This window comes from Vulpes lagopus, chromosome 2 (genome assembly GCF_018345385.1).
Source record: "Vulpes lagopus strain Blue_001 chromosome 2, ASM1834538v1, whole genome shotgun sequence".
Taxonomy (NCBI): Eukaryota; Metazoa; Chordata; class Mammalia; order Carnivora; family Canidae; genus Vulpes; species Vulpes lagopus.
The window spans coordinates 74789140-74807193 of NC_054825.1; the positions used below are offsets into that span (position 1 = coordinate 74789140).

The 18054-nt window shown below is 42.6% G+C and overlaps 2 protein-coding genes and 1 pseudogene across 5 annotated transcripts in view; 2 read left to right on the forward strand and 1 right to left on the reverse strand.

The window, feature by feature from the left end:
* The window catches only part of GPR176 (G protein-coupled receptor 176), a 132325-nt gene that overhangs the window by 4845 nt on the left and 109426 nt on the right, over window positions 1-18054 (forward strand). The window lies entirely within an intron of this gene.
* Window positions 1-18054, forward strand: part of FSIP1 (fibrous sheath interacting protein 1) — a 338650-nt gene that overhangs the window by 4606 nt on the left and 315990 nt on the right. The window lies entirely within an intron of this gene.
* Window positions 11776-13197, reverse strand: LOC121479898 (annotated as a pseudogene).

Below are 18054 nucleotides of genomic sequence, written 5' to 3' on the forward strand. Positions count from 1 at the left end.
CTGACCCCAAGATGTAGAATCATATGCTCTCCTGACTGAGCCAGCCAGGTGCCCCTGTTTTATTTTTGCTTTACCTGGTCCTATTTTACTCTGGGACTTAGTGTTTGGTCTTGTGCTATTGAAATACAGAATTCCTTTGCTTACAATTAGAATTGTAACCTTTGCAAGGACCTCCTTCCCAATCAGAGCCGTATTTACGTGGTATTAAAATCTTGTATATGTTGATAGTTAAGGTTATAGTAGTAGAACTTCTTGATGCTGGGATACAAAGCAACTAATTTATTGTATGGAATTTTCATTTTTAGTTTTTTTTTTTTTTTTTTTTTTTTAAGGTTCCCAGTGCTTGGCTCCAAATATCCATGGTTCAGCTAGAAATACTCTGTTTATTGGGTGAGATTTTGTAGAGTAGGAGGAAATTTGTCTCAAAACAGGAACAAGTTGACATGGCTCTGTTTTTCCTCTGGGATGCCCAGAGTCTGAGAAAGTATCTCTTCTATTGAGTTTGCCCAAGAGTTTCTCTAGTAGTCATTTTTCTGAAAAAGCCATTTAGATTGGACAGTGACTGGAAGGAAGTTGTTGTGAAAATGGTTTTATTGTCAACGAACTTCCACACTGGCTGGATGAAAAAAAAATTCTTTTTTTAAAGATTTTAAAAGATTCTTTTTTTTTTTTTTAATTAATTAATTAATTTATTTCTGATAGTCACAGAGAGAGAGAGAGGCAGAGACACAGGCAGAGGGAGAAGCAGGCTCCATGCACCGGGAGCCCGACGTGGGATTCGGTCCCGGGTCTCCAGGATCGCGCCCTGGGCCAAAGGCAGGCGCCAAACCACTGCGCCACCCAGGGATCCCAAGATTCTTTTTTTTTAAAGATTTTGTTTTATTTGTATTTATTTATTCATGAGACACACACACACACACACACAGAGAGAGAGAGAGAGAGAGAGGCAGAGACAGAGACACAGGCAGAGGGAGAAGCAAGCTCCACACAGGGAGCGCCCTGGACTGAAAGCGGTACTGAACTCCTGAGCCACCTGGGCTGCCTGAGTTTTTATGTTCTTATATTCATTCCATCTCTTTTCAGATACCTCATGTTTTCTCATTGTTCTTTGGGTGCCTAGTGACCTTATTCTGAGTTGCTTACTTGAATTCTCTCTTCCAAATTTAACAGTATCTGTATTCCATTCCCTCATGGTGGAAAGCTAAATACGTGAATCATTTTAGATGTAGACATTAATGGATGTAAATGTATGAATATATTGACCTTTAGGTAACTTTTTTTTTTTTTAGATTTTATTTATTTATTTGAGAGATACAGATAGTGAGAGAGAACATGAGAGGGGAGGAGAGGGAGAAGCAGGCTCCCGGTGGAGCAGGAAGCCCAATGTCGGGATCGATCGCAGGATCCTGGGATCATGACCCAGATTGAAGGCAGACACTTAACCAACTGAGCCATCCAAGCGCTCCTCTCCTCCCCCCCCCCTTTTTTTTAAAGCAGTTCACTGTTAAGCAAAAAGAGTGACTAAATTGAGCATTTCATGTACTTGACAGATGATGAGAAATGGAGGGGGGGGATGGATCTTTTAGGAAGCTCCAGTCACATCATATAGGCAAGCTTATTGTACATAATGCATTTAGAAAAGTTGAGTGTTGTAAGCACATCTGGCACATAATGGAGTAGTTTCAGTTGGTACCAGTGTCTCGTTTTTTTTTTCTTTATTTTATTTTATTTTTTTATTATTTTTTAAAGATTTTATTTATTCGTGAGAGACACAGAGAGAGAGAGGGAGAGAGGCAGAGACACAGGCAGAGACACAGGCAGAGGGAGAAGCAGGCTCCATGCAGGGAACGTGATGTGGGACTCGATCCTGGGTCTCCACGATCAGGCCCTGGGCTGAAGGTGGTGCTAAACCATTGAGCCACCCAGGCTGCCCTCTTTATGGTTTAAAATCCCACTTTTATTTTTTTCATGATTTTAAATATTCTATTTTAGATTGTTACCTTGAGATGTTTATTGTGACTGCTGAGTCTCTCGTGGTGGATCATTTCCTTGTGCCTTTCTAAGCTTTTTTATTTTATTTTTTATTTTATTTTTTCGTTTCTAAGCTTTTGATTGGGAGTCCATCTCTTTTCTGAAGCATTCTGTAAGATCTTGGCTGTAGAAGTGGCCTCCAGATCAATTTCAAATTTGCTTTAAAATTTTTTTAAGATTTTATTTATTTGAAAGAGGGAGGGACAGAGTGAGCAAGAGAGAGAGAAGTAGCAGGAGGGAGGGGCAGAGGGAGAAGCAGACTCCTCACTGAGCGGGGAGCCTGATAACATGGGGCTCTGTTCCAGGACTCCAGGATCATGACCCAAGCTGAAGGCAGACTCTTAACCAACTAAGCCACCCAGGCACCGCCTCATATTTTTGCTTTGCCAGATGTCATAGGGTCATCACTAGCCCAAGATCTCAACCACAGGAAAAGACATTTCCTTGTCATCTCTCTGAGGTAGAGGATGCTTTTTTGCCTTCTTTTTCATTGAGGTGGCCACACTTTGAGGATTCTGGCTTTAGCAGTGGTTCCCAGTCCAGCTATCCACTTCAAGTGGGTTCAAGGGCAGTTCATTGCCTGTGTGGGTGTTGGAACTCAGAGTTAGGTGTGAGGGCGCATTTCCTTGTCTAAAAATCATTCCTCAGTGCAGGCACTCCAGTCTCCATTTCAGGCACCTGGGAATTTCCTTTGATTTTTTTAGTTGTGCATTTAGAGATGTCTTCTGTTTTATCCAACACTTCTAGGTATTTGTAGCAGTCTTCTGATTTCTGCCATGTTGCCAGAATCCGAAGTTCAAGATTAAGCAGAACAAAGTAGAAGTAGAAGTTGCAGTGATTACTAGATAGGATTCTAGGAGATAGATAACCAAAAGTTAATGGGGTGATAGCCTCTGGTTAGGGGAAGAATATCTTAAAAATTAAGTTAGTAAGTGGAATGTGGGAAGGGAGCTCAAGAAAGTTTAGGAAGTCTGTCCAAAAAATGTTAAGAATCTATCTATCTATCTATCTATCTATCTATCTATCTATCTATCTAGTCTATCTAAAAGATTTTATTTAGTCATGCGAGACACAGAGAGAATGAGAGAGAGAGAGGCAGAGACACAGGCAGAGGGAGAAGCAGGCTCCCCTCAGAAGGCCTTATGTGGGACTCTGATCCGGGGATCCAGGATCATGCCTTGAGCCAAAAGCAGATGCTCAACCGCTGAGCCCCCAGCACTTTAACACTTTAAATAAATTTCTAATAATGTTGTATTAAAAGTTTTGGAATTCAGCTTTTTTAAAAAAATTGTTTTTGATGAAAGTTTCCTCCTAATGGGCAAGATTATAAAGTTAGAGACAGAGCATGAAGCCCATACAATCTCTCTGGCTGCCTGACTCTTCTTTTGAGGATTTTTGAAAATACAGAAAAAATATTAAAAAATTATCATAAACTCACAACTCAGAGATAACAGATGTTAACATTTTGTCATATTTGTATAAAAATAAAATGTTCAAATACATTTGATTCTCCTTATTCCATTCTCCCCCATATCTTCCAGAGCTGATAGCTACACTGAATTGGGTTTCCAGTTTAAACTTCCTCTGTCCTGTTGGTGCTTGCTGCCTGTTGCTTGCTGGCCTGTTGATCATGAAGTTTTTGCCAGCGATTTTAGTCCATGCCTATTGCATGGACACATGACTCTGTATGTAGTATTGATTTACAAATAATGGTCACTTTGTCTAGGAGGACTTCAAGTGGGCAATTTAGGGAACTCATAGGGGGTCTCTAACAAGGAAAGGCAAAGAAAGTTTTGCTAATGGAAAATAGGTGCTTCCTGTGTCACGAAGTTACCTTGACTTACCTGCCAGTGTGGTAACTACCAGTCAAGAATATTCCTTTTGGGACGCCTGGGTGGCTCAGCATTTGAGCATCTAGATGCCTTTGGCTCAGGGTGTGATCTTGGAGTCCCAGGATCGAGTCCCACATCAGGATCCCTATAGGGAGTTCTCTGTCTCTCATGAATAAATAAAATCTTTAAAAAAAAAATATTCCTCTTGCCTTACATTTACATTGGGTTGGGATGCCAGGGTGGCTCAGCGGTTGAGCGCCTGCCTTCTGCACAGGGCATGAATCTGGAGTCCCAGGATTGAGTCCCACATCGGGCTCCCTGAGTGGAGCCTGCTTCTCTCTCTCTGCCTATGTCTCTGCCTCTCTCTCTCTTTCTGTCTCTCTCATGAATAAATAAATAAAATTTTAAAAAAGTACATTTACATTGGGTTTTGTAGTGTATAACATACCACATTGTAGCATTCAATCATAAGAACCTTATGAAATGATGTTGGGACATTTTCTGTTTTTGTATTTTTTTTTTCTCTCTCAACATATTCTCCTAAAGCATTACCCTCTCTCTGTAAGACCTATACACCACAGGTTAGCCTCCCTTCATCATGTATTCATCATGAATTTTAGTTGCAAGCAACAGAGCCTGTTGTCAAAAGAAGACAGCTACAGAAGCATTCAGTAAAGGAAAACATTTTACTCGCAAAGTTGGATTGCAAGGAAGTTCAGGTTTTAGAAGGACTTGTTTGCCAGTTGAATTGTACAACAGATATTTAAAAGAAGGCAACCACAAGATTACCATATTTACAATACCATGTTCATTTTGGGGAAAAAAGCAGTTGTCTCACATGAGTGTTCCAACCTTAAAGATTGTGTCGTGCTTTCAGATATCAGCATTGCAAAAGCCAATAAAGTTGCAAATCAATAAAGTTTTTTTTTTAAAGGATTTTATTTATTTACTCATGAGAGAGACACACACAGAGAGGCAGAGACACAGGCAGAGGGAGAAGCAGGCTCCATGCAGGGAGCCCAACGTGGGACCAGATCCTGGGTCTCCAGGATCACGCTCTGGACTGAAGGTGGTGCTAAACCACTGAGCCACCTGGGCTGCAAATCAATAAAGTTTTTATTAGGAGTCAGTAACTTAGAAGAAAGGCTCAAGATTTCATTTATTTTGTGGACCAGAGCTAGACAGTGGATCCTGAATCAGTTTTTTTTTTTTTTAGATTTTATTTATTTATTTGACAGAAAGAGCACAGGCAGAGGGAGCAGCAGGCAGAAGGAGAGGGAGAAGCAGGTTTCCTGCAGAGCAAGGAGCCCCATGCATGGTTTGATCTCAGGACCCTGACCTGAGCCCAAGGCAGCCGCTTAACTGGCTAAGCCATCCAGGTGCGGTGCCCTGAGTCATTTAATGTTTTTATTAGAGGGGAGGGAACAGGGCTCAGGGAGCAAATATTTGCTTTCTCATGGTGGGACACCATGAGGACTTTTTTGCATAATGCGGCAGGTAAGGTGTTTTACTTTATACCAAACTAGCCAATTTATGAAGAGAGAAATTTATTATTACAGGGTATTAGATTACTTCAGAATTTATGGCAGAGTCTGGGAACCAGGGACACTCAAGAAATGTGCACTGTCATACCCCTGGTTCTAGCAGAAATCATGAAGCTATTGTCATACACTACTAGACTCTAGACTGATAGACTATTAGACTCTAGAACCCTAGGGTACAACTGGCCCAGATCTAGCACCAAAGCATCTGTCTTTGTTTTTTTTTAATTTATAAGAACCTGATGACTGCACCCAGCCACCACCTCACATAAATCATTTCTGCTTTTCTTGGGAACATCTTCTGGACAGAATATAGATCATAAGCCTGCACCACAACTGCAAGGCTGTCTGAAAAGTAGTATTTTTAGCTTTTCCAGGCTTTATAGCAGAGGGTAGCAGGTGGTTGAAAGATTATGGAATGAATATTTAGTGAATCAAACTAGTATCTGCTGCTTTATACTTCATGTGGTTCCATGTGTGACTCTCCCTCATAGTGATTGTTGGAGCCCCACTTTTGCTCTGGGAGAGAGGGGTGGGCCCATGACCCAGGCTCTGCTGGTCCCAGGATTCTATTTCCTTGTCCTCAGTGATTGGTTCAAGGATGGTTGTGGGATCCAACCTTGGTCAAAGTACTTGACATAGAGATGCTGGTAGAAAAACCTTTTTTCAAAGGAGCTGCTAAGCAGGGATAAAGGAAGCCAGGAGCTGTCTGCTTAGGAGAGAGTGAGGGCAGAGACAAGCAGGGGTGAAGGTGAAAGGAGAGGGGAAGAGGAAGAGAGAGAAACCATCCTGATGATATTGTATGAGTCGCTGGAAGTACTGCGGCTGTATTTTCCAATTACAATGAAAAAAGCCGAAGTGTCTCTTTTTGCTTAAACTTGTATGACTTAGGTTCCTGTCACAGCAAAAATACCCTGATTGATATATATAGTATTTTTCTCACCATGCATATCCATCATTTGGGCTAACAAAACAAAATCAGAGGGATAGTGACTTACTCTTTAGCATCCTCACAGCCAGGCAGGACCGGATGTAATAGAAGTTTGATGCCCAGACTGAAACCCAGAGCCCGAGGACTTGAGCAGGAACAGGACCATAAGTCTGGTAGTGCAAGAGCTCTGTAGCAGAAGGCTGTATTCAGGCCTAGGAATGGAAAGGAGGCTGAAACTCAGGGCTGTGCATGTGCAGAGACAGAAGCCCAGAGATTTTAGTGGACCAGGAAATATTGTGACAGCTATCCCAAATCAGTATTTAACCTCTAGTTCTTTCTCTCTCTCTCTCTCTCTAAGATTTTATTTATTCCTAAGAGACACACAAAAGTAGAGACAGAGGCAGAGGAAGAAGTAGGCTCCCTTTGGGAAGCCCAATGCAGGACTCAATCCCAGAACCCTGGGAGATGCTCAACCACTGAGCCACCCAGGTGCCCCTCTTTCTCTCGATGAAGCCTCTTAAAAAAAAAAAAGTTACTTACATATAATTATTGGTAATTAATTGATAAAAAGATTTAGTAGCAAGAAAAAAACCTAGCTGTAGGGCACTGAGTGGCTGAGTTGCTTAAGCATCTGCCTTCTGCTCGGATCATGATCCCAGGGTCCTGGGATCAAGCCCCACATTGGGCTCCTTGCTCATTAGGGAGCCTGCTTCTCTCCCTCTCCCTCTGCCTACTCTTCCCCCTGCTTGTGCTCTCTCTCTGACAAAATATTTTTTTTTTTTTTAAGATTTTATTTATTCATGAGAGGCAGAGACACAGGCAGAGGGAGAAGCAGGCTCCATGCAAGGAGCCCGATGTGGAACTCAATCCTGGGACTCCCAAGATCACGCCCTGGGCCAAAGGCAAGTGCTCAACTGCTGAGCCACTGAGGCATCCCAATAAAATCTTTTTTAAAAAAAGAAAAAAAAAAACCCTAGCTGTGTTAGAAGAGGTAAATAAATGTTGGGACGCCTGGGTGGCTCAGTGATTGAGCATCTGACTTCGGCTCAGGGTGTGATCCCAGAGTCCTGGGATTGAATCCTGCTTTGGGCTCCCTGCATGTAGCCTGCTTCTCCCTCTTCCTGTGTCTCTACCTCTTTCTCTGTGTATCTCTTGTGAATAAATAAATAAAATTAAAAAAAAAAAAAGAGGTAAATGTCACCATAGTTAGATGTAGCTTCCCAGGAGATGATGAGCTAAAGTCTTTGGGTCATAAACTGGCTTCCACTGTCCTGAGTTGTTTATAAGAGCTTCTGGGAAGTCCATGAGCAAGGCTGTGTGTGAGTCCTGGGAAACAGCCCTCACCAGTTACTTGCAGGATGTGGATGAAGTCCTAGACATCTGGCAGATACATGGTTGAGGAAATGAACTGCTCTATGTTTTCTGCTTCAAACTCACCATGGCCATTAAACTCAGGACCGTTGAGGCAGAATTCTTCTGTGGGGGTGAAACGCATGTCCTCAGCTGACCAAGCCCAGGTTGTGGAGGGGAGAACGGGAATTTTACTAGCATGAAGTCCAGGCATCCAAGTGCAAGGAAGGAGCTGGGCCAGACTCATGTGGGCATTATTGAGTTAAATAGATAATATAAAGGCAGAAGGCATGGAGTAAGTGGCAGAAGTTGGAGAAGGGCAAAGCCCACACAGCTTCTAAACCATCTTTCAGTTTCTTTAATGTGTCAATTTTAATACCACTGAAGACCGTTGTTTTTACTGTTTTCTGACCTGCAATGTTCTTCCCTAGGCATTTTCTGTGATTGGTTTGTGTTCATCCTTTAAACTGCAGCTCAGATGTCACCTCCTCCAGGACAGCTCCTTAGAGTAGATTCCTCTCCACTTTTATATCATCCTGTTTATATTCTGTGGTAGTTAAAACCCCAGGAATTCTCTCATTTGTTTGATGTCCTATCCCTCTCCATTAAGGATGCAGAGTCATGAGGATAGAGACTGTTTCTTTTTTTTTTTTTAATTTATTTATTTATTTATGATAGACACACACACACACACACACACACACACACACAGAGAGAGAGAGAGGCAGAGACACAGGCAGAGGGAGAAGCAGGCTCCATGCACCGGGAGCCCAATGTGGGACTCGATCCCAGGTCTCCAGTATCGCGCCCTGGGCCAAAGGCAGGCGCTAAACCGCTGCGCCACCCAGGGATCCCCGAGACTGTTTCATTCATTGCGGTGTTCCCCAGCATCTAGAACAGTGCCTGGTATGTCTTTGGTGCTCAGTAAGTATTGATTAGTGAATTGAATGAAATGCTTGGGAACAAATAATTAAATAGCCACTGTCTTGATTTGCATGAAGCTCAGGAGCTTTCTGGAAAGGAATATGAATTTTGTCCACAGCCAGGACTCAGACACACATAATCATATCCAGCAGCGTGGAGGGCGCTCAGAAAAGCCAGATATTTGGAGGGACAGCAAATCTCTTGATAGGAAGTCTACAAGGACAGGTGGTATAGCCTGATTTAAGAGTGAGTCTATGAAGGCAGCATTTTGAACCAGGCAGCCCAGTGTGGTGGGAATGTCACTTTAGCTTTTAAAAGCTTTTAGATCCTTGACAGAGTCAAAATTATCGCTTGAAGCAGCTAGGGGCATGACCCTGCGTATGGGAAGAGTGGCTAAAAGGCAGTGTTGTCATCAAGGAGCTACAGGTGGCATTTGGCTGCTTCTACTGAGACAGATGGCTCCTGTATGTGTGAGATCAGAGTGGTACCCGTGAGTTTCTACCAACTGTTAAGAAAAATCTCTGTCCTCCGGTCTATCTGGGAAGCTCAGTTGGTGGGCATGGGAATGTTGAATAAGTCTGAAAACAACAAAGAGAATATTTTCACTCTAGCCAAGTGTTATGGGTTGAATTGTGTGCCTGTCCCCATAAAAGAAAAAAAAAAGAAGAAAGATGTAAAAGTCCTAACCTCTGGTACCTCAGAATTTAACTGTATTTAGAAATAAGGTTGTTATAGATGTAATTACTTAAGATGAGGTCATACTGGGGTGGAGTGGATCCTTAATCCAATATGACTGGTGTCCTCCTAAGAAGGCCACATGAAGACAGAGACGCAATATGTGCTGGAGAACACTATGTGATGAAGACAGAGATTGGGGTTACAGGGCTGCAAAGTCGAGGAGCACTGCAGAGCCACTAGAAGTGGGGAAAAGGCAAGGAAGGCTCCCCTACAGGTGTCAGTGGGAGCACGCCCGGTCCTGCCAAACACCTTTACTTCAGAATTCTAGCTTTCATAACTGCAAGACAATACATTTCTGTTGTTTTAAGTCATCCTGTTTGTGGTACTTTCTTATGACAGCTCTGGTAACTTACCACACTGAGGCAATGAGCAAATAGTAGTTTGAAAACCCTGATTTTTGCACAACTGTATGCAGTGAGTTTGACAAAAGACTCAGAGCATCTTATAGCTGATATAATGTGAATCAGTCCGATACTGGCTGGTCATCACTTGTTCTATCCACTTGTGTATACATAGTTTTCAGCACCTTTTAATTTTTATGTATTTAAAGATTTCATTTATGTATTTTAGAGAGAGAGTACACATTGTACACATGCAGGGGAAGAGCAGAGCGAAAGAGAATCTGAAGCCGACTCCTCGCAGTGCAGAGCCTGACATGGGCCTTGTTTTCACGACCCTGGGCTCAAACCAACAGTCAGATGCTCAAATGACTATGCCACCTAGGCACCTCTTCACATCTTTGTAAAAATTTAATGTTTTATTTTGAGATAATTGTAGATTCGTGTGCAGTTTTAGAAAATAACACAGGCATGTTGCATACTCTTTTACCCAGTTTCCCCCTGCAGTACAGGTAAGGTATATGTGCATGGTGGGTATGGCATCATAACCAGGATGTTGACATAACCAAGACACATCCCTGCAAGGGTCATCTTGTTACTTTTTCATAACCACATACACTTTCCTCCAACTCCTACCCTTTTCTTAACTCTTGGCAACCACTAATCTGATCTTTATTTCTATAATTTTATCATTTCAAGAGCTTTACAGAAATGCAGAATAATAAAGAGTATAACTCTGGGGATTTTTTTTTTTCATCCAGTATACTTCCTTGGAGATTTCATCCACATTGTTGCCTATGTCCATGGTTTGTTCCTTTTTGCTTTAATTCTATTTGTATGACCTTGAATAAAGGATGGGCAACTCCATGACTTTTCTGGTTATTCTTGCCACAAAACACTTTCAATTTAGTATATAAGATGCAGTCTGATGAAAGAGGCAAAGCTCCAAACTTGATGGAAAATGAAAAATTCTTCTCTCCCCGCAATCTGCAGTCTAGGCCTATTGCCTAGGAGAAGTTTGAAGTTGGGAGAGAGTCTGGTTGGCTTCCTTTACCATCTTGAGCTTCTGGCCAAGGTTACTTGGTCCTCCAGGATTGGTGCTGAGATGGGGCTTGGTGGTACAGGGATGGAGGGATAGAAAAGGCCTTAAAGACTAATTCTGGTGTAAGTGGCTCCATACTTTCTGGATTGTCACCTGTTCCTTGGTGGTGGTGATGCCCTCCCATAGTCTTGGTTAGTAGTGTACTATGTTCTTAGTCCCCTGAATGCTGATGGATCTCAGCTTCTCTATGTTGAGGGCTGTTTGCCGCTGCATGTGACGTCTTGGACAAGCCTCAACATGACCCCATGCCACCCCATCTCACTCCTTAGCCTATATCTGGTACAAGGAAGCACACACACACATATCCTTGGCCGTGATGAATTCTGGGAGTGCAGGCCGTCTCCTATAGCCTCTTTGAGTAGCTCATCAGCTCATTGCTAGCCCTTTAAGTTTCTCAGAGAGGAACTTTTCATGTTGCACTGTAAACCCCAATTGCAAGGATATACATCAAGCTGTCTGGATGGACTTGTTGAAACCCCCTTACTGACTAGGTATGGGGGAGAAATGGCCACCCCCTCCTTTCTCTTCTGAGTAGGTAGGACTTGGTAACCACTCACAAATCTCTTTCTATTCCAGATGAGTAGAGGTTCAGATATTCTAAGCATTTAACCATAACTTTGAAAAATATGCATCTTGGGGTCGCCTGAGTGGCTCAGTCAGTTAAGTGTCTGCCATTGGCTCAGGTCATGATCCCAGGGTCCTGGGATCAAGCCTTGTGTCGGGCTCCCTGCTCATGTTCTCTCTCTCACTGTCTCAAATAAGTAAAATCTTTTTTTTATTTAATTTTTTAAAAAATTTTATTTATTTATGATAGGCACACAGTGAGAGAGAGAGAGAGAGGCAGAGACATAGGCAGGGGGAGAAGCAGGCTCCATGCACCGGGAACCTGACATGGGATTCGATCCCGGGTCTCCAGGATTGCACCCTGGGCCAAAGGCAGGCGCTAAACCCCTGCGCCACCCAGGGATCCCCTCAAATAAGTAAAGTCTTTTTTTTTTTTTTCAATGTTCAGTTTCCTTTAATGACCCCCATCTCCCTGAAGGGCAGGTACAGGCAACTAGGCGATGATGACAAGAGATGTTTACTTGAAGATCTTGCCCTGATTGAAGGTTTTGCCCACATGCTGGAAGGCCCCCTCCCAGCAAAAGTACTCTCGAACCAGCGTCTGGGTCTCCTCGCTGCCAGGATCCAGTTTCCGCCACGTATAGGACTCGTAGTCCACCTGCCAATCTGGACTCAGTGGAAAGGCAAGCTCCTGGCCTCGGAAGACCCAGACTCCAGAAATGGAGCTGCTGTTGTTGGTTCCAAAGAGGATGACACTGGCAAAGGCATTCTTCCTCAGCTTGTCCAACCGTTGGAACATTCCAGTGATGAGGTTACAACTCATAAAGGTCTGAGTGAGCTCCTCAGGGAAGCGGTACTCAGTGTACCACAGGGACCAGCCATCCTTATCGAAGTGCTCCCAGAAATACGGCAGTGCCACAGTGAGAGTGTCCTCATTGGAGTACTTGCGCTTAAATTCGTCCAACACAAAGGTACTCTTGGGCAGGTGAGCAAAGGGGTCTTTGGCCTTTGGCTCAGCAGCCAGTGCCTGCTCATATTCATCCATTTCCTCCTCAGGAGCAGGGGCAGCAGCCTTCTTCTCCTCTTTCCGCTCAGCCTGGGGCTTCTTCTTCTCTTCCTGAGAACCCTTCTCTTTCCGTGGGGTGTCTTTTTTAGGTTGGCTCTCTGCAAACTTTTTAGCATCAAATTGGGCCGTCTTCTCACAGAGTTTCACCTCCCCCAAGACAGCCCGCAACTGGGGCTGGTTAATGCAGGTAAGGAACCAGCGGTTGGTATTGGGGAAGGCCTGGCAGAAAGAAGGCTCCAGGACCTGTTTATAGAGCCACAACAGGGTGCACACAACTGTGATGTCAGCCAGTGTCACACGTTCGCCCACCAGAAAAGTCCTCGTCTTCAAATGAGTATCCAGGAGCCCCAGAATTCGCCTCACTTCCTCCTTTGCATTCTCTGTGGCCTGCTTGTTGTGGTGCATGATGCCCAAGGTAGGAAACACCCAGGTACTGGCTGGGGGCACTATGTTGCTATCAGCAAAGCTCACCTACTGCACCACCTGGGCTGCTGCCTCTGGAGTATTTCCCCGCAGCTCCTCATTGCTCACATAGTAGGCAGTGGCATTACTCTCGAACACACAGAATCCATCCTCACCCTCAAATGCTGGAACCTTGCCGGCAGGAAATTTACGGAGAAATTCAGGGGTGCGGTTGGTTTGGCCAAAGTGGAAGTGGGGTGGTGCGGAGAGCACGCGGACCTGAGCCCCGCTGTACTGAGCAGCAATGAGAGTCTTGAAGGCCCTCCAGTTTTCAGGATATGTGTACAGGGTCCCGGCCACCATGGTGATTCCGCAGAGACAGGGGGTGAGGCTCTCGGCGCTGCCGCAAAGTAAAAATAAGTAAAATCTTAAAAAAGAATATGCATCTTGATCTGACATCTTACTTTGGTATTTATTGTCTCTTGGTGCCTTGGAGAAATTTTCTGATTCCAGTTGACTAAATAGTATGCTTATTTAGAAATACTTTAAAAAAAGAAAAGAAATACTTTTTTCCTACTTAAACTTTATGAAGCACTTTTTAAAAAAAAGAGATTTTATTTTTTAATTCATGAGAGACACACAGAGAGAGAATGGCAGAGACACAGGCAGAGGGAGAAGCAGGCTCCATGCAGGGAGCCAGATGTGGGGCTCCATCCCGGGTCTTCAGGATCAGGTCCTGGGCTGAAGGTGACGCTAAACTGCTGAGCCACCCAGGCTGCCCGTGTATGCACATTTGCACCTTTAATTACAGCTACATTTTGGGACACCTGGGTAGCTCAGTGGTTGGGTGTCCGCCCAGGGCGTGATCCTGGAGTATAGAGATCGAGTCCCACATCAGGCTCCCTGCATGGAGCCTGCTTCTCCCTCTGCCTATGTCTCTGCCTCTCTCTCTCTCTCTCTGTCTCTCATGAATGGATAAATAAAATTAAAAAAAAAAAATTAACAGCTACATTTTGTTGGGGCTTCCTGTGCAGTTTCTTAGGACAAGAAACACTTCCAATGGCTGTTAAATAGAAGGGAAAGAATAACTCTTTGAAGTCTACCTAAGTGTGAATTTAATTTCCAGGAACACAGAGTTCAAGCAAGACTCAAGCAGAGACAAAATAATCAAATTTTGGTTTTCAGACCTTCTCATTGATTGATGAGAATAGCACCTTTTCTATTTGTCCTGTTGTTTCTGTGGCCTTCTCCCAAGGCTGCAAATCTTTATAGCAGTGATTCTACAAATTACCAGAAGCCCTAAAATGAACCACACATAAAGGTCTTGATTAGGGACTAGAGAGAGTTAACTGCCTGTTTCTCTGTGGGCTGCTGTTATTGTTAAGATTTCATAGGACTTAAGTAAAACAAAAGAGTATATGGGACTTTTCTCTAAAGAGTACTATGTCATTTTTCTTGTTAGTTAACAAGTCAGTGGGCTCTAGTTGGTAAGGATCACACCAGGTGCTTAGGAAGGGTAGATTCTAACCTGGCCCTGCTGTTGTGTGGTCGGTTTACTGTTGGCAAATCACTTTGCCTCTCTGAGATTATTGTGAGGCAGAGATTCTTTTTTTTTTTTTCTTTAAAGAATTTATTTGTTAGCGCAAGAGCAAGTGGAGGGACGGAGAGGGACAAGCTGACTCTGCACTGAGTGCAGAGCTGCATGCCACGTTCAATCTCAGGACCTCAAGATCATGACCTGAGCTGAAATCAAGAGTCAGATGCTTAACTGACTGAGCCACTTAGGCACCCCACCAGGCAGAGATTCTTAAACCAAGCTTGCATAAAATCCCTTGTTAAAAATGCAGATTCCTGAGTTTTGCCATTAGAAATTTCCTTTCAGTGGGTTTGACATGGAGTCTTGGAGTCTATATTTTTAATGAACAGTTTCTGTGATTTTGATGCAGGTGCTTCACACTTTCACATTGATCTAAGGGATGGCCTGGCCAACTTCTTAGTCTGTGGAGATGACAGGTGGGCATGATGCACACTCCTAGGTTATAGCCCTGGGAGTCAAGCAATGAGGGTAGATGTCAGGAGAATGGAAGAAGACTAGTTATTTAAGGTTAAGTGCTATGGTCATTAGATTTATTTCTTCCACTCCTAGGGGAATAATAATAGCATTGCCTTCAGACTTATTCTTGCAGAGAGTTGTTGGGATGGGGTGGAAGTAGGAATTTAATTTGAGGAGTATTAGTATGAGTTCTACCCATCTTTTTTTTTTTTTTTTTTTCCTCTTTCCTTTTTTAAGATTTATTTGTTTGAGAGAGCGGCAAGTGAGTGATTAGAGGGCCAGTTAAAGGCCATTTGGCTTTGGGAAGAATTGTGACTACTTGAGCACACAAATCTCTTGTTAGAATACAAACAACAGGAGAGCAGGTAGACATCTATCAAAGTATGTTCCAAACCAATTTAGTGTGCTTATTAGGCCTTCTTATTGTTAATATTAGGCATCTTTAACTTTGACTATGGGATCTTCATGTACTATCTCAAGTTAGAGAATACAAAAGCTAGCTTATCTTATTTTTATTTTTATTTTTTAAAGATTTTATTTATTTATTCATGAGAGACCCGGGGGGGGGGGGTGGAGAGAGAGAGAGAGAGAGAGAGAGGCAGAGACCCAGGAAGAGGGAGAAGCAGGCTCCATGCAGGGAGCCCGATGTGGGACTTGATCCTGGGACTCCAGGATCACACCCTGGGCCGAAGGCAGGTGCTAAACTGCTGAGCCACCCAAGGATCCCCACAAAAGCTAGTTTAAATCTCTGTTGCCCCTTTTTAGTCTTTTCTAAAAAAAATTTAAAATGTTTATTTATTTATTTATTTGCTCCTTTTTAATCTTAACATGAGTCTCGTGTTGGGGAGTTCAGTATATAGGTTGAACTCACATATTATCCTGTTGATCTCATGTTAATGTCAACATGTTGACTTGTTGAATTTAGCATCTACTAAAACTCCCAAGCTTTTTTTTTTTTTTTTTTTTTTAGGATTTTATTTATTTATTTATGGGAGACACACAGAGAGAGGCAGAGATATAGGCAGAGTGAGAAGCAGGTTCCCTGTGTGGAGTCTGATGTGGGACTCAATCCCAGGACCTGAATCATGCCCTGAGCCAAAGGCAGATGCTCAACCAAGGTGCCCCAACTCCCAAGCTTTTATTTTATGTATTGCTGTTATAACTCTTTTTCATCATCCTTTTTTGATTCAATTTAGGAGCCCAGATTAGTACTTTAATTTTATCATCATTTTAATTCATCTAAATTTAACTAAAATGTTTTAGTTCTTTGTATCAATCTATTAATTTTGGGAGGGGGAAGGATCCTGATTATGCCACATAACATTATTGCTTTCCATGGTATTAACTATGTATCGATTGTATTTCCATCTGAATCCTCAAAAACATATTAAATGGTACAGGGAGAGAAGATTGGAGATCTTGTTACTAGTGATCTAGTAGTTGAGGTTAGTATAATTTACTAGTCAAAACCCATTTGGTATAATTGTTTGTTTATTTATTTAAAGATTTTATTTATTTATTCATGAGAGACCCAGAGAGAGAGAGAGGCAGAGACACAGGCAGAGGGAGAGGCAGGCTCCTTGCAGGGAGCCCGATGTGGGACTTGATCCTGGGACTCCAGGATCATGACCTGAGCTTAAGGCAGATACTCAACCACTGAGCCACCCAAGCACCCTGGAATAATTGTTTAATTACATTATTAGCTAGAACTCTCACCCAGGTCATTGTTTCTTTGTCTTGTTTCCAAAAACATTTGGAGACATCAGATATTTTACAGAAAGCCAGATATACTATGTCTACTACATCTCTTAGGCTTACCGATATAAGAAAATAAGGAGAATCCTACATGATTTATTCTTAATGGATCCGTGCTGGCTCCTAGTGATTACCTCTGGCCTTCCTGTCAGTAATTAATTTTAGTGTAGGTTGAGCAATATAAGTTTTGCTGTATTTTTCTTCTTCCTCTTTTCTGTGTCTCCAGTCTTCTGGTTCCTTTTCTATTTTCCATAATTCCTAAAGTTCTCCAGAATTGGTCTGGAATAGTGCTTCTCACACTTCAATATGTAAGTGTATCTGCTGGGAGTTTTGTTACAATGCAGATTCTGATTTAGGAGGTCTGGGATGGGTCCTGAGATTCTGCATTTCTGACCAACTACTAGATGCTTTTGGTCTTCAGGCTATTCACATTGGATAGGTAGGAACTAGAAGACTTGGTGTTCTAGATAGGAATTCTGGATTTTAGTGTTCCTCTAGAGCAGGAAGGAGATCTTTGGTGGAAGTCTTTTATGTCAACACTTAAAAACTCCTTAGCATCTGTATCCTGCAACAGTTATCTTCCTCATTCCTTTATCTTCAATGTCTCTTGCTCCCACTGGCTCCTTGGCCTCCTCGTTTTTGCATTTCTTGCCCTATTTTGCCTTTCTTCCTTCAGTTCACAGTCAGGCTTTGTGGGAGAATAGTCTTGAATTTCATTCTATTTTGTCTTCTGATTATTCCTATCAACAACTCTGATCATGCCACTCTGCTCTTTAGAACCCTTTCCTAGCTCCCTATTCCTCCTGGCTCGTTATAGTGACGTTCTACCACCTGGCTCTTGTTTCCTTCTTTAGCTCACTCATCTTAAACTCCAAGAATTCCAGTCTACTTGTGATTTCCAGGGTACGTTATTCTGTTTCCAGTCTCTTTCCCTTAGCTTTTATTATTCCATTGTCCATAAAAGCTCTTCCTTGCCTTATTACCTAATTTCTCTCATTCTCCAGATATTCCTTTCACTCTCTCTCTCGTTAGAAACTTAAGATAATATATCTATTTATGTTTATTACTTGTTTGATTCATGAATGATTGAAATTAGGGATATTGATAGTTTCCCCCTTTAGTCTGCAGCTATAACTGTAGAATTATTGGAGGGAGGTGTTATCTTGACCTGATGATGGTCAGTTGTACTGAAGAATTTTAAGGATACAAAATCACTTGGTTAAGTCACCATTAAATCTTATTTATTTGCTTTAAAGTAGGCTCCTTGCCCAGCATGGAGCCCAGTGTGCGACCCTAACCCACAACCCTGATGAGATCTAGACCTGAGCTGATATCAAGAGTTGGACACTTACCTGACTGAGCCACCCAGGCACTCCACCATAAATCTTATTTTTAAAAAAAGGAATACTTAATCATTACTCTGTAAA